An 18,352-nucleotide genomic window follows, 5' to 3' on the forward strand; every position below is an offset into this window, starting at 1 on the left:
GAACCCTATATCTTGATCACGTAAATGGAGTAATCTCTAGTCAAATCAGTGTGTAAAGAACGACTAACAATTGACATGAAACAAATCAGACAGCATTCGACCTTATGATAGGTCGAAATTGTAAATTAAATTATTTAAATCATTAATTAGATATATGTATAACCAATAAGTATTATCTAACTAATTCGAAAGGTTTTTATGGTAGGTAAGATGTCAAACGACAACTTTTCAAAACAGATTTGATTGGCCTAAGACTGAAATCATAAGCGTTTTCTTCAGATATTCACTGTAAATTTGAGTACCCTATTGGTAAGATTGGAAGCATAATTTTAACCTGTGAGTACTTCTTGAAAGTTACAAATATCACATTAATTACAATCAAATTATATCCGTAGTCTTCAAAGTTCAAACTCAACTATATATTTTTTTTAATGTAACATGTACTATAAATGTGAATATTTTAATGGGGGGAAATCGTAATTTTTAGTAGGATTATTTTTGCGGAAGGGGATAATTTAGATAAAAAGAATTAAAAGTAAATCTAACTTATTGCAGTTCGTCTTTTAACAATCAAAACTGCATCGATTAAACCTTTAATGTACAATTTGTATCGACAAGTACTGGTGATCTTGATAAATATATATTGTAGATTCCTAAATCTTGGCGAGTAATTTATTATCCCTAATTTCAAAAGAGGCATAACTCGAAAAGTAAAATTACTAGCTCTTATTTTATTGCTGTTATTGTTAAAATGCATGTAAAAAACAATGATTACAGTTGTATGACCTGCATTCCGACAAAATTTATCCACCTTTCAAAAACACTGCTAAATTAAAAGCAATAACAGTAAACTAACAACTCAGCTTTATGACGAAGGAGATGATTGCAGCTTGCCCATCGTCAGCTTCTTATATATATATATATATATATATACATATACATATATATATATATATATATATATATATATATATATATATATATAGCGTTTATACCTCTCAAATGCTTCGATAAGCAGGAGGGTTTTTATCTGCGTATGATCAGATTTTAAATCGAGGCAGGCTACTGATAAGCAAGATGATGTTAAAGTGGTTTCAACAGTCTCCTTTAAAGTCAGCATTGCGCAAAATCTATGGTCATTAAAATAATTCAGTTTGCCCATATTACCTATCAATGGAGCAAATGCTGTTTAACGTTTTACAGACTGATTGATAAAGGTCGTCCTTGACACTGATTTTTACGACGGATTATTCCGTTTACCTGACCAAAACATAGGACTCATGGTGGGCGTGTCAGGTCGACAAAGGATACTTACTCATCCTAAGCATCTAATATCATGGCTGGCATGTCGAGGGGTCCGTGTTTTGTATTCCTTTTGGGATTTATGAGGTTGATCACTATTCGTTTTATACGTATTTATGAGGCTGTACGACAAGTCATTCATCATTCATTCTAATCACTTTTAACCAGTGTTATTTGATTTTAAATCAATGTTTACAAACAGCTGTCACTAGTTTACATCTCATAGATATTCAGAAGAGAAATCAGGTAACAGTCAGCGTCCAGCTCGAGATGAGATCATCGGTGGTCTCATCAGTGTAGTCTGTAACTACAAGAGTTTTACAGAAATGAAAATATAAAACATCTCTTAGTAATTTGTTGTGTTACGCTCTTCCCAACCCAAGGTTAGACAATTGTGTCTGAGTTATACATGTATACAATCTGTTGATATTTCCCTAATGCGCGTGGGTGATTTATATATGCCTAACAAAGTAATAAATTTATACATTCCCACTTATTTATTTTTTTTAAATTGTCTGTTCACTGTTTTCTTTTGCATGCAAATGTTTTCACGTATGTGATTATGGGAAAGATAATAACTTTTAAAACTAATTCATCTGCTTAAAGGTAATTCTGTACAAAAAATGAACAACATCGGATCACACAAGTTTAACAGACTACATGCAAATTATTTGTTGACAAGATTTGACGTTTAGAATCATTTTGCCATATTGAATATTCGCGAGAATAGGGAATACAGAGTAGGTATATGCATAAATCTTTCTAGATTATTCGCATATTGCACTTTTTGTCGTAACTCTTCGGCACCAAGCAAACATGAACACTTTTTGTGAGCCTTAAATTCGCAAATATCACCATTAAGGAAATATTCACACCCTTATATGCATATCTATTATTCTACATTAAAATCCAAACAACTGTCACCTGAGAAAGGTCCTCCCATTTCAGTTTAAAGTCATCCTTCTCCATGACGCTAGTTGTTCGTGTTTTATGTTCTACCTCATTCCTGTAGAACCGGATTCTCTCCACGTCATCCGTAGGACGTTTTTCTCCAATATCGGGTTTCTTCCCCCAGCCTTTGGTCGGTGGTGGAAGATTTGGTCCGTAATTCCTCAACAGTTTGTACATGATGGTCACATCAAAAGCAGCTGAGGAGGGAATCGATTTATCGGCTAAAATGAAGGATGTCAGCTTCGGAAAATTTTGTTATGAGACACAAAATTTCTCAGCGAAGAACTTGTATAATCAAATTCAAAACAATACAAGGTGGATGTTCCGTGAATCGCTACAAGGCATAATATATCAAGGCAGAATCTATAAACGTGATTATCAGAGTTAAAACATACAAGGATTTATACGATTTTCATTATTTCATTTTTGAATAAGAGACTCTTAACAATTCCCTATTTCAGTTTTAAAAACAAAGCTATATCACTTCGACACACCTACGATGTTTTTACCCTTTCCATCTAATTGTAGTATCTAAGGTGAAGATAACGAACAGTGATCAATCTCATAACTCCTATAAGCAATACAAAATAGATAGTTGGGCAAACACGGACCCCTGGACACAGCAGAGGTGGGATCAGGTGCCTAGGAGGAGTAAGCATCCCCTGTTGACCGGTCACACCCGCCGTAAGTCCTATATCCTGATCAGGTAAATGGAGTTATGCGGAGTCAAAATCAGTGTGCCAGGAACGGCTTAACAATCGATATGAAACACGTCAGACAGCATTTGACCCAATGCGAGGTTGTACTGACGACCTAGATCGTTATAACGATCGTAGAATTTGCGAAATGCTGACTTCAATCGAGACTGTTGAAATCCCTGTACCAACAACTTGCTTGTCAGTAGCTTACCTCGATTCAAAAACTGACTATACGCAGAACAAACTCTTGCATATCGAATCAGTTGAGATATATAAAAACCATATGCAGGTGATAATGGAATATTGCTACATAGATATGGGAAGTTGACGATGAGGAAGCTGAAATCAACCGTTTGTCATGCAGTTGAGATGTCATTTTGTCGTTAATGTCTACTTTCAATAAAATTTCTAAGTATGAAACAGAAGTGGACGACTTTGTGGCGTCCTTTATTTCGAGCTCACAGGGATATATCAAATCGACATATAAATGAAAGCTATTATTGTTAATAGACAGAACGTCATCGATATATCTAATTGTCGAATTGAAGGCCACAGCGAGATATTTTTTCTTCTTTCGTAGACGTTTTTGAATAAATTCTGCTTCATCTGAATATACAAACAGGTCAGGTAACAAAGGATCACAATTCGTGCCCATGGGAATTCAAACAGACTGTTGGAAGACCTGATCACCAAAGACCACGAAGATATTGTCAATGAGGAACTCTAGCATAATTTTTATTTCAACTTCAGAGTACTTGTGTGTGGAATCAGAGTGGTGTTTAAGAAAGTAGGTTTTTGAATGACTGATCACTAGATATGAATATTTTCGTTTTCCGTTTTTGTTGAAGAAGCAACTGTCTATAATGTCAAAAAGTCTAGTCTTTAATTTATCGTGAGCAATGGTCGTGTATAGTGTTGAAAAGTCATATGTTTTAATGTTATTGATTTGGAAAAAAATCTGCGATTTCAAGTTTACTAAAAGTTCTTTAGACTTTTTTAGAATCCACATTTGATTAACACCACTTCTGATATATGAAGTTTCTCCTTCACAGCTCGCAGCACTGTTAAGGCAGGTCTAGATATTATGATAGTGAAAAATCCGCGAAAATAGGTAATATGACGTCACAATCAGATTTATTTCTGACGTCTGGTAAGAGATATTCCATAATAAGAGATGATGTTGTTAAAATTTACGAACAATTTTATTGGTATATCATGCAATTATGTAATAAATAATATTGAAGCTCGTATATCAAATAATTAATCTACATAAACATTAAAACGGCCTTGTCATTCATTCCACTCGGTTGAAGTCCACGCATGCGCACCTCGAAATCGACGTCTCATGCGAGCTTGTCACGACACAATGTCGAAGAAGATGGATGCATTGGCCAGTTGGTGTTATTGCAAAGTTTACGGCTACAGCAATGTGTCATGATTGTCATCCGACAAAAAGGGTATGTTTATATGTCATTTTACTCCATTATGCCCTTTTGATATTATATTCTTTGTATTTCTGTCCTTTCAATGTATACAAAAGCTTCGACCTACCGAAAGTTATCGTGAGCACATGGCATGCGTTGATGCATCGTCAGTTTCTGAATCGGAGAGCATGGACTGTCATGGGTTTTAATGTTGTTGAATATGGTTGTGAAATGTTTTCATTTTCCGTCACGATATTTAACATTCACTGCAATATTTTATATTTTTTCTTATTCTATAACTTATTTTAGGATTTTCATGTATTTAAAAGTGAAAATAAAAAAACTTACGACCTCCAGAGGCTCGTCATGAATTGACCCGCTCTATTCTATATTTAAACAAGGCTATAGGGGGGTTTAAATTAGCCACACGACACCCTTTTATTTAATAGCAAATAGAATAATGTGTATTTGCTATGAAATTATTGATTTTTAAAGCATATGGGTTCCATTCTTTATATATAAATTTATTATATACCCATCAATGTATCGTTCGTTGATACTGTGGATTTCACAGTGTGTGATCTGGTTTTCCGGATCACCACACTGTGGTTTTCTGATTCCGTATCGGTATCCTCTGAAACTGAAGCCGTCACAATGATGTCACAGTGCACAACGCAACGTTATTTGTGGAAACTATTGACCGCGTCACAAAACAGAACTGCGTACACAAAACAATATTTCATGGTATGCCTGTGTTTTTGATAATTTGGATTACATTTATTATCGTATAAATGTGGATTTAAAAGGCAGAAGGGGGTATATAATAAATTTATCATTACTACAGTAACTTGATCCGAAGAGTTGGATTACGTCTCGTTGACAGGCGCGGATCATCAGATCAAACTCGACGCTTCGTGTCTCGTGTGATCTGATCCGCGCCTGTCAACTCGACGTGATCCGACTCTTCGGATCAAGTTACTGTAGTAATAATATATATGTCTCAAAATAATTAAGACTGGATATATAAATACCATTACAAAAAAAAAAATTTAGTTTAGAGCTTATATGAGTGAACAATATATGCATCGTTCTGAATTCTGGTACATTGTTGAAAGAGGTTTATCAATAAAATGATTACATGTCACCTTAGGCATTGAAAACAATCATTTACACTTATTCAGACTTAGTTGACTATCTAAAACAATTTTGTAACGACTTAAACTAGAACTGGACTTGTAGGTGTTTTTGTTTGTTACACTCAATTGATAATGGAATTGGTGTTGTCTATAAAACAATGCTTTGGAGACGGTAGTGCAATGAAAAAGTCAACACAATCCTTAGAAATTTTGCTGCATTAAGATTGGTAAATTATGTCAGTCGTTTACCGCAAGTAGTCATATGCCAAGGCCCATTGATGATTGAAGAAATGTTACAAAGTACATTGTTGGAGAAAAATGGCAGCCCCTCTCATGCTTGATGGTTTTGGGGTGGGGGTGGGGGTACTTTTGGTTAAGTTGATTTACGCAAAAATTAATTTTCAAAATACTGAATCACGTGTGTACATTAGAAAACATATTTCAACAGAAATATGACTTATACGGATACAATATAATAACATGTTCCATTCAGTACACCTGCTGTACATAAATTATTTGTGTCCGCAGTATGTAAGGATTGTGTCAAGTAAATAATTGTATGTGTTGGTTGCACATGTAATTTCTGGCATATTACATAGTGGTGTGGGGGTGTCGGTTGGTGAAGATTTTGACTCTTCATAACTCGGAAGTTCATGGGTCCTTTATAAATCTTCGAGAGATCAAAATTTGAGTCAAATCTGGAAATCACCATTATTAACAACCTGAGTGCATATTTACAGCATTCTGGCATTGTTTTGACACATTGCCCAAAGTTCATATTTCAGGTACATGGAATGTTATCTTGCATAAATTTAGAAGAATATTTTTTAATGTTTTTTTTTTTTTTTCATTTTTGTCGTGTCTCGTCCATAATGACTTTAATTGCTGTGACTGACTACACAGACCACAATCATCACAATTTTCAGTCACTTGCACAAAGCACACATTCTAGTAAATTACAAATATTCTTTGACATGTTTGTAAATTTTATTCTCAAAATTACTGTTTCATTCTAGCCTTATAAAGTGGGCTGTATTTGAATTGTAAGGAAAACAAGTTTGAGTAGGAGGGTTCAGTTAACCAATGAAGCAATTAACTATCCACCCTACAAGAAAACACATGGGACATGTTACCCATAAAACCAACTAATTAACACAGCTGAGTTAGCCCTGGCATTCAGTGTTATCCAGGTTAGCTCTAAGCAGAAATGATTATATGCATTAGTGATGATGTGTATACACTACCATCAGTTCGAGAGATCAAGAGTGAAAACCAATGAATTATGTTTTATGGGACCCAAATTTCATTTTGAGAGACCGAAGTTCAAGTCGGTATTAGTCACCTGTATATTAAGCACAGATATAACAATGAACTTTTAAAGAATCATATCAACTATGTATCATTATTATTATTGTATATATATATATATATATATATATATATATATATATATATATATATATATATATATACAGGGCTTGAAGCTAACTTTTTATGTCATCAGTTCAGACGAACTGATGGAGTATAATTTCAACTAGTCCGCAGAAAAATTTACCACTCCAACAGAGTTTTCCCAGAAATAATTAAACATATTTCGTTAATGTTATTAAAATGATCGATATATAACTCGATATGCCTCAGACTATTGTAACACTTAAATGTGGGATTTATATTTACAATTCAGATTCGTCTGATACTACAGATCGAATCATGCCAAATGTGTGTATAAAATTTCATAAGTATATTTTCCAAAATGATGCTTTAGAAAATTAACCAGTACCATCGGACTGACTAAAACAAATGTATGTCAGTCCGACAGACTTTTAACCAGTCACAGACGGACAAGCATATGCTTATTTCGAGCCCTGTATATATTATGTGTATATATATGAAGAAAAAACCCATGAAATAATTTGTTAGGTTGATTAATTCTTTTTAATCATATTAATATAAGAAAAATAATTGGTAAAATTGCACGGGAACCAACAACCAATGATTAATTATAAAAATTAACTGATGTCCCATCACTAATTAATTCTTGCCAATTTCAAAATTTATATAACAAATAAAATGGTAGCTGTACATGTATCAGTTAATTCGAATGCTATGAAAAATACAAAGGTACAGATCAGAAAATATCTTAAATGTGACCTGTTTTACTCAAAACACCATACTGATTAACATATTTAGATATATATTTTAAAGTTCATGGAAGGGACTGTTTAAGATCAAAATAAAATAGATGTACATGATTCCAGTTCCCAAACCCTATACCTTCATTTTCACTGTCCATCCTAAATATTTTATTGACGATAAAAATCTGGAAATTGTAAGTCTTTCTTAAAAAACTAAATATAGTTCCAGAGCAGAATTTGTCAAGATCATGAACATTGCATTCCTTATTTAAACTTGTGGTGTTTTCATTAAAGACCATCAATCTCTCTAAATCATGTCTGATAGACATGATAGAAGGATCCTTCCAAATTGAAAAATAAGTAACTTTTTCCTATTCCTATTTTTCCACAACAAGCGTAATTGAAGAATAATAATTTTGAAATTTCATGATTACAGTTGCAATTGAATTGCTTCTTTTATGAGTAGAAATTGATTAAATTACAATTACTTCATCCTAATCATAACTTTTCTAAAAAAAAAAAAAAGTGATCAGAAAATAATCATGATTAAAGTAAAATTTGTAGCTGTAATCGAGGTAAATGATTGAATTATATTACAGGTATCTTAACTTGTAATCAATTACAGCTCCCTACAATCCCCCCCCCCCAAAAAAAAACCCATTCCTGTATATACATGTAATACATCTAAAATTGTATCATGACATGGTGGTCTGTTGTTGTATTGATTTGAGGAAATCTCGCTTTTAAGTATAAGTACCTACATACGGTAAAGGAAATAAACTGTGAATAAAATATCAGAAATTTAATTATAATTTATGTTTTTTGTACAAGGGTACGTATTTGCAAGCGACTTGCTGAAAAAATTCCTCAAATCAGGCAGATAGTTTTGTATGAGAAATGAGTCATCTTTAGCATCACTAATTTATATGTACTACAAGAGTTGTCCAAGTGACACTTCATTTGCGTAACTTCTTTTTCTGAAGTGTTCCAAATTTTTATAGCTCCAATTTCCCATATGAACAAGTAAGATTTATTTATGAATTGGTCACCTATAATTAAAATTATTTGATATTGTAACTCACCCCTAAGACACCTCCCCCCCTCTTTTGAGATAACTCGCCCCTTCATACAACACATCTCTACAATTATTTTGCTTGGTCTAAAATCCAAGAGATGCATCAGCAAAAATTAATGAATTTATAATAGATAGTATAAGTATCACAGACAAAAACACATATGTTCACATAAACACTGAACTTCCTGTCTTTTTAAGTAAGATCAAAGATTTCAGTGAAAATCCAGTGTTTGAGTTCAGTAAATTCATCATCACTTTTATTTAAAATGCAAAATTACAACAGAGGGTTTGGTAGGGAAAGTATTAGCTTGGTCTTCCGCTGACATAATATAATTTATCAATAATCTGTGTCTGTTGTTGTTAAATCTATTTGTTTGATTTCCACCAAGCTGTTAATATTTACTTCAAGGTACTTAATTATCATCTGAGTACTTTTCACTTTGAAATTGCCGCATAAAAAGAAACAGTAAAACAAAGCTGTTATAAAATTTCTAAAATGGTGAGTTTATGATCTTTAACGAGAATTAGTTGAGAAATGCATGAAGATAATTACATGTATCAGAATATTCATGCTTCACATTTACACTTTAATAATTGTAGTATACATACTGTAATTGATAAAACACACACACGCACACATTACCACCACCCCCACCCCCACCCCCCAAATACACTCAAATATTGTCAATATTGGATATATTTAATAAATTACCTGAAGATCAGTAATTGTAATTTTCCTAGTCAATTTTTGAAAAATATATCATTTTTTCTGAAATGCACTTAAATCAAATTTGTGTATCATTCTATTCCACATTGTTATCTAATAAAAGTATTAAAAGAGTATGAGTATTCATTTCAAATTGCTAGAGTTAAAACTATACTGAATGCTATTGAACAATATAACTGGTCGAATTGACAAAAAATTAATGTCAACAGTTTTATACATATACTTTACACATGTATGTATATAACAGGATGTGGTTGTAATTTCCCCCATGACCTTTGACCTAGCATGTTGTGTTACATGTGCAAAAACTATTTTCCATATATGCAGGTATCTTTGAAGATTCACTTTAGAATGTCATAGAAAATGTTGTGTACATATTAATCATAATAAAAGATTCACTTTTTTGAAAAACACTAGAACCATTAGTTTATTTGGTTTGCCTTAATAATACATCCCCCAGTGGTTCAAAAGCATTTCTGCATAAATCATATGTTGCATATCAGCAGCGCATTGTTTTTCCTTAAGTTCTCTATGCTTTTTACTGATCGTGATTTGTATTGTTGCTAGAGACTTGTCATAGGATTGCTGGAAGGACTTGTCATTTTTTATTAGCCTTCTGTACTTATGGAATTCATCAACTTCTTTCACATGTCCCAAAACAATGTTCACTAGGTCATCAGTGGTGTATTTTGATGCTGAAAGTAAGAGAAAAAGCACATGATAATTTTTCGATTTTTTTGTATATTTTTAAAAATGTTTTTTTATTATTTTTCAACATTCTGTACCTAGTTCATGGTATACCTTCATAATATATACATGTAATATAGAATTACAGATCATACTCTTAAGAATAATTTGTTGATTTTAATTAATGTTCACATATTGTGAATTGAAGGTAAGAAAAATAACTTAAAGGACACAACCCATGTTTCTAAACTTTTTCATTTTTTCAGCAAAATCAATTCTTTTCATGCCTAAAACTACTTTAAATATGTTTTCAATGAAATATTTTGCGTAGTTTTCGAGTATGAAAGCGATGAAATTCAAATCTTGCGATATGCATATTTACTTTCGCTATTTTATGCGCCATTACATGTGACGTCATATGCGCCCTCGGGTTTAAAAAAAATATATTAGCCATTCCATAAACAGATTAGATTTAATCGACAAAAAACCAATTATCACGTTAATGGCTTTGTGTATGCACTGGTGGCGAAAACATATAAAACTCGGGAAATTTGTCAACATCAATTTAAATGTTGCCCATGCATGGTGAATAAATTAGGCCCCTAAAAGCTGAGTTTTAAATAATATGTCACAGTACTTTCACAATCCGAAGGGCGCATGTGACGTCACTGTACCACGTGACTACCTACCTAATTAACTAGACTTTTTTTTAAATCAGGACTAAGATTTAAGTCTGTATTGTGGTTAATTATCGCAAAATGTCGGCGAACGAACTATTAGAATTAGTTACTATAAGCATAAAGAAGACAAAATGCATGTAATTTTGTATACTTTGAAAACATGACATGTGTCCTTTAATGACAAGTTTCATTTGATATTTCAAACAGACAAAAGGCTCTGTAATCAATATAAATATGTATACATGCATGTGTTCTTACTTGATTTAAATCGCTTGGAACAGGGGGTCTGTTTTCCATCCGACAGAAATAGTTGTTTCCTGCCCCCTTTTTTTACATGGTTACCTTTTTCAATATAACAATGATGAAATTAATTTGCAGCAACTAATTTTCACTACCGCAACTGAACATTTTCAAATCTAATCTTTTTACCAAGGGTAAAGCGAGGCCATAATAGGGGATCAAAATTTTACACACAAATATATAGGAAAAATCTTTGAATGTGAGCTAAGGTGACTCAGGTGAAAGATGTGGCCCATGGACATCGGGTTAATGTTTACTATACTTAACTAAACTATTTATAAGAGCCAGCATAAATTTGAATGTTGATGAGCTATAATAAAACCATTTTTTTGTGTACAATAATTCTTGTTTAATTGATAATTTAGCTGTTTAGTTAGACTGTGCAAATAGCAAATATCTGCAAACTATATACACTAATAGTCACTGTTGAATATGTGTACAAGTAGAAAACTGAATTTCATGGTAAGATTTTATTATTTCTCTCTTGGGGGGGGGGGGTATTGATTTTGTACTTTCTGTCTGTCAATCACTACATGTTGTGAACGCTCCTGGCTTCTCATCCTTATTCGATAGACTAAAACTTTGTATAATGCTTCATTACTATTTGTGGATGTGCATATTTGTCGGTACATGAGTATTCAATTATTTTCGATAAGAATGAGGTTCTATCAATAAGATAATATTTGTAAACATCATTCTGCATATTTCAGGTTACAGCCAGTGAATGTTATGACTGCATGAACTATCATGGTCTGCAAGCATCATGTAACCTGGACATCCAACTAGCCAAGAAACAATGCAGTGGTGGATCCAGAATTTGTTAAATGGTAGGGTTATATAGGTTGGGGGGTCTGGGACTGCATTAAAGTCCACTGGTGGGGGGTCAAGGGGCAAGACTCGAGGGTTTGGGGCTTTTTAGGTAATTTTTTTTTAAATTATTTTAACTATAATTTATTAAGAAATGAACCTTGTAATTCTTATCATGATGCATCATGCAGGTATCAAGTTGTGGAAAATTGGATGAAATTTTTTATCAATGTGCATTAATGAAAAAGTGTCCTGTACAGTTTTCCCTATGATACCGTCATCAATAAAAGAATTATGAGATTGATTTAATTTATATCATTCAATATTTTAAAACATCGAGTTTGAATAATAAAACATGATTTTGTTTTCAAATTCATATGATGTATCAATACATAACATAGAGTCAAAATCCGGTCTCTCTGATGCAGAAATCAAAATCACCATAATTTCATTAAAACAATAAATATTAAATGATTACATATTAAATTATATTTAAATTAACAAAACTGCGTACACAAAACATAATTTCATAGTATGTCTGTTTTTTTGATAATTATACCCCCCGAACAAAGTTCTGGGGGGTATAGAGGAATCACTCTGTCTGTCCGTCCGTTTGTCCGTCTGTCTGTCTCCAGATTCGTGTCCGGGCCATAACTTCTTTGTTCTTTGACATAGGCATACCATATTTGACACATGAGTGTATCACCATGATACTATGTGTCATGTACATTTATGACCTTGACCTTTGATTTCAAGGTCTAAATTATAGGTTTATTCCATGGATTTGTATTCGGCCTATATCTTCCATTTCCTTCTACAAAGGCATACTATATTTTTACACTCAGGAAAGAGGTAATTTAAGCCTATTAACAACACCCTTTGGGAGATTGGGGTAAGCGGGGGGTATTCTTAGTGAGCATTGCTCACAGTACCTCTTGTTTGGATTACATTTAGTATCTTATGAATGTGGATTTAAAATGTATAAGGGGGTATATAATAAATTTATCATTACTACAATAATTTAATCTGAAGAGTTGGATCACATCTCGTTGACAGGTGCGGAACATCAGATCAAACCCGACGCAAAGCGTCTCGTATGATCTGATGATCCACTCCTGTCAATTCGACGTGATCCAACTCTTTAGATCAAGTTACTGTAGTAATGATATATATATATATATATATATATATATATATATATATATATATATATATATATATATATATATATATATCAAAAGAATTACTTGTCAAGAAACTTTACTTCCTCCATAATATAATTAGACAACATACTTATTTGCAGCATGAAAGACAAAAGACTCACCATCAGGATTGTGAAGTGCACAGGTATCCTGGGAGTTTGGTTGACCATTAACACAAATGGCATTACTGTAGGCATCTGAGGAGAAAAAGTTCCCTAATTAGTGAAGAAGAACTGGGAAGGTACATTATTGTAGGAATATTTGATATTACAGTATGAACGTCTTACCATCAGGATTCTGGGGCGTGCAGGAATCCTGGGAGTTTGGTTGACCATCGACACAAATGGTATTACTGTAGGCATCTGAGGAGAAATAGTTCCTAGTTAGTGAAGGAAGAACTGGGTAGGTACATTATTGTAGGAATATTTGATATCACAGTATGAAAGTCTTACCATCAGGATTCTGGGGCGTGCAGGAATCCTGGCAGTTTGGTTGACCATTGACACAAATGGCATTACTGTAGGCATCTGAGGAGAAATAGTTCCTAGTCAGTGAAGGAAAAACTGGGTAGGTACATTATTGTAGGGATATTTGATATCACAGTATGAAAGTCTTACCATCAGGATTCTGGGGCGTGCAGGAATCCTGGCAGTTTGGTTGACCATTGACACAAATGGCATTACTGTAGGCATCTGAGGAGAAATAGTTCCTAGTTAGTGAAGGAAGAACTGGGTAGGTACATTATTGTAGGAATATTTGATATCACAGTATGAAAGTCTTACCATCAGGATTCTGGGGCGTGCAGGAATCCTGGCAGTTTGGTTGACCATTGACACAAATGGCATTACTGTAGGCATCTGAGGAAAAATAGTTCCTAGTCAGTGAAGGAAAAACTGGGTAGGTACATTATTGTAGGGATATTTGATATTACAGTATGAAAGTCTTACCATCAGGATTCTGGGGCGTGCAGGAATCCTGGGAGTTTGGTTGACCATTGACACAAATGGCATTACTGTAGGCATCTGAGGAGAAATAGTTCCTAGTCATTGAAGGAAGAACTGGGTAGGTACATTATTGTAGGAATATTTGGTATTACAGTATGAAAGTCTTACCATCAGGATTCTGGGGCGTGCAGGAATCATGGCAGTTTGGTTGACCATTGACACACATGGCATTACTGTAGGCATCTGAGGAAAAATAGTTCCTAGTCAGTGAAGGAAGAACTGGGTAGGTACAAAATTGTAGGAGTTTTGATATTACAGTATGAAAGTCTTACCATCAGGATTCTGGGGCGTGCAGGAATCCTGGGAGTTTGGTTGACCATCGACACAAATGGTATTAATGTAGGCATCTGAGGAGAAATAGTTCCTAGTTAGTGAAGGAAGAACTGGGTAGGTACATTATTGTAGGAATATTTGATATTACAGTATGAAAGTCTTACCATCAGGATTCTGGGGCGTGCAGGAATCCTGGGAGTTTGGTTGACCATCGACACAAATGATATTAATGTAGGCATCTGAGGAGAAATAGTTCCTAGTTAGTGAAGGAAGAACTGGGTAGGTACATTATTGTAGGAATATTTGATATTACAGTATGAAAGTCTTACCATCAGGATTCTGGGGCGTGCAGGAATCCTGGGAGTTTGGTTGACCATTGACACAAATGGCATTACTGTAGGCATCTGAGGAGAAATAGTTCCAAGTCAGTGAAGGAAGAACTGGGTAGGTACAATATTGTAGGAGTATTTGATATTACAGTATGAAAGTCTTACCATCAGGATTCTGGGGCGTGCATGAATCCTGGCAGTTTGGTTGACCATCGACACAAATGGTATTAATGTAGGCATCTGAGGAGAAATAGTTCCTAGTTAGTGAAGGAAGAACTGGGTAGGTACATTATTGTAGGAATATTTGATATTACAGTATGAAAGTTTTACCATCAGGATTCTGGGGCGTGCAGGAATCCTCGGAGTTTGGTTGACCATCGACACAAATGATATTAATGTAGGCATCTGAGGAGAAATAGTTCCTAGTTAGTGAAGGAAGAACTGGGTAGGTACAATATTGTAGGAGTATTTGATATTACAGTATGAAAGTCTTACCATCAGGATTCTGGGGCGTGCAGGAATCCTGGGAGTTTGGTTGACCATCGACACAAATGGTATTAATGTAGGCATCTGAGGAGAAATAGTTCCTAGTTAGTGAAGGAAGAACTGGGTAGGTACATTATTGTAGGAATATTTGATATTACAGTAGGAAAGTCTTACCATCAGGATTCTGGGGCGTGCAGGAATCCTGGGAGTTTGGTTGACCATCGACACAAATGGTATTAATGTAGGCATCTGTGGAGAAATAGTTCCTAGTTAGTGAAGGAAGAACTGGGTATGTACATTATTGTAGGAATATTTGATATTACAGTATGAAAGTCTTGCCATCAGGATTCTGGGGCGTGCAGGAATTCTGGGAGTTTGGTTGACCATCGACACAAATAATATTAATGTAGGCATCTGAGGAGAAATAGTTCCTAGTTAGTGAAGGAAGAACTGGGTAGGTACACTATTGTAGGAGTATTTGATATTACAGTATGAAAGTCTTACCATCAGGATTCTGGGGCGTGCAGGAATCCTGGCAGTTTGGTTGACCATTGACACAAATGGCATTACTGTAGGCATCTGAGGAGAAATAGTTCCAAGTCAGTGAAGGAAGAACTGGGTAGGTACAATATTGTAGGAGTATTTGATATTACAGTATGAAAGTCTTACCATCAGGATTCTGGGGCGTGCATGAATCCTGGCAGTTTGGTTGACCATCGACACAAATGGTATTAATGTAGGCATCTGTGGAGAAATAGTTCCTAATTAGTGAAGGAAGAACTGGGTAGGTACATTATTGTAGGAATATTTGATATCACAGTATGAAAGTCTTACCATCAGGATTCTGGGGCGTGCAGGAATCCTGGGAGTTTGGTTGACCATTGACACAAATGGCATTACTGTAGGCATCTGAGGAGAAATAGTTCCTAGTTAGTGAAGGAAGAACTGGGTAGGTACATTATTGTAGGAATATTTGATATTACAGTATGAAAGTCTTACCATCAGGATTCTGGGGCGTGCAGGAATCCTGGCAGTTTGGTTGACCATTGACACAAATGGCATTAATGTAGGCATCTGAGGAGAAAAGGTTTTGAAATTAATGAAGAACTGGGTAGGTACATTATTGTAGGAATATTTACTTGCAGTAGCAAGGTATTTTGAAAACTGGGAAGAATTAATATAGTATTCTCATTCATAATCAAGACTGAAATTTTTGATTTCTTATAAGATTCATATTACTTCATTTATAATTTTTCTGAATGTATTTAAAGATGTACAATGATGTATTGTAGATTAATACCAGCAATTCCTCGTAACGGCATGTCAAGGGCAATCCTTTGTGGGCCTTCAACCTTGGAGGAAACAACATCTTCATGATTCATGGTTCCATGGAGTCCTGGGTAAATTAAACATAAGTTGTGTTCTGTTTATAAATGGGATTTAAATGAAGCGTTTAAAGTTAACTCTAAATTTTCATCACTGTTGGCAATCTAGATATGTTCTGATTTGCCCACATGTTGCCTAAAAGGTCTCTATGTAGTGATTATATGATTTTATATTGTTGAATTGTCACATAATTTAGACTGAGTAATGCAATTACATGTAATATTTGTTGGATGGTTATTCTTATGTTCAACATTGTAGGTTATACCTGACACTGTTTGCACTGACTGACAAGCTGTCTCTTCCTGTTCATCTTCCATGCGCTGATCTTTATTCATCTGGAGGTTGTCCTCAAGACATAGTTCAAAAAGTCCTGGAGATTAATAAACAAGACGTGAAATACTAGATGAAAATATATATGCACATTTAGTATCCACCATTTTGTTTTTGTAATTGGACAACATTTTTGTATTCATAGCTATTGTTTTTATCATTTTGTTTTAAATTATTTTTATTTCAATTTGTTAAATTCAGTTTTAGTTGAAGGTTGAATTTGTGCTTACTTTCATTTCTAATCACTTTTGGCTTCTTCCCACTAAATGCCTTCAGTTTCAACAGTGGCAATTGAATGTCCCCCTTTCCAAATGCAGCTACACATTTTGCCCATGAATTCTCCAGGAGTTTGGTAGTGTCAGCAAAGGTGTCGGTACGGAAATGTTGAGATGAAGTATTAAGTTGATAAGGACCACCATGATTAGGACTGTCGTGAAAAACGATCTCATCTCCATCCAAATGCCACCAGATGTTTTCTCCTTCTAGCAGGAAATCGGCGATTCTCTCACAGTGTGTTTGAAACAGATATGGTCTTGCCCTTAGCATCTCAACTGGAAATCTAGTGTTTTCAGCTGCAGGAAGTAAACGAGCCTGTTGTGTTATCGTTGATTCCTGTTTCTTGTAGCTAGAGAATCTGTTTTGTTGTTGTTGGGCATTGAACCTCACAATGGCATTGTCTATTATTCTCCCACATTGTCGGTTGGAGGTGTTGAGAGAAATTCTTCTCATGTCTCCGAAGGAGCGTTCTTGCTGTTCTGGGATGAGAGATCTCAGGCAAAAGATTCGGAATATCTGAGGAGCATGGACAGTTAAATAATGAAAATGACATTCATAGAATTTCCGGAGGGTTACCTTATTGGGATTGCTGATGACTGTTTTGCATAGAGTGCTGAAGAGAAAGCATTGATTGTATAATCTGAGGATTGATTTTGGAGATCTTTCTTTGTAGTGGCTGTAGCATATTGATATGATTTCAACTAAAGAATTGCAGAGAAGGAAGATGTCTTTAGAAATGGAGTTTGCTGTGAATTTTTGATGGGCAAATTTGGTAAGTTTAACAGCAAAAAGTCTGGCATCAGATCCTTTTAGTTGATTTTTGTCGCCTATAGTAGCATTAGCAAACTTCTGAAATTCATTTTCAACCACTTTGTCGTTAATGTGTGATGGAAGCTCAGTTATCAAGTTTTGAACAATGTTTGTCAGGTCGTGTAACGGTTCACATGGTGGTATCTCATACTTAGACAAAGAAAGAGAATGAATGTCGCTGCTTAAGAGTGGTGGAGGTCTCTGGATTCCATGCATAGCTGTTGCTAGTTCTTCCCTCATTTCTCCTAGAGCTTTCCTAAAGGTGTTGAAACCCCTGGCCTCCAGTTCATCAATGAGTTCTTCTTTTTTCAGATGAGTGAGAGGATTTATGTTG

The 18,352-nt window shown here is 34.6% G+C and overlaps 1 protein-coding gene and 1 long non-coding RNA gene across 3 annotated transcripts in view; one reads left to right on the forward strand and one right to left on the reverse strand.

Annotated features, from left to right (window-relative positions):
* LOC125676169 (probable serine/threonine-protein kinase pats1) overlaps nucleotides 1–18,352 on the reverse strand; it is a 225,785-nt gene that overhangs the window by 183,652 nt on the left and 23,781 nt on the right. The gene's annotated exons all lie outside the window — the stretch shown is intronic.
* LOC125648327 (uncharacterized) lies at nucleotides 4,340–18,224 on the forward strand. Of its 2 annotated transcripts, XR_008801296.1 has the most exons (5): nucleotides 4,340–4,408; nucleotides 11,826–11,942; nucleotides 13,226–13,365; nucleotides 16,509–16,616; nucleotides 17,882–18,224. It is a non-coding gene; the product is annotated as an uncharacterized LOC125648327 (long non-coding RNA). The 2 variants fall into 2 exon arrangements; XR_008801295.1 differs by lacking the exon at nucleotides 17,882–18,224 and having other exon boundaries at nucleotides 16,509–17,736.

The sequence above is a fragment of the Ostrea edulis genome, chromosome 3, assembly GCF_947568905.1.
Source record: "Ostrea edulis chromosome 3, xbOstEdul1.1, whole genome shotgun sequence".
Lineage (NCBI taxonomy): Eukaryota > Metazoa > Mollusca > Bivalvia > Ostreida > Ostreidae > Ostrea > Ostrea edulis.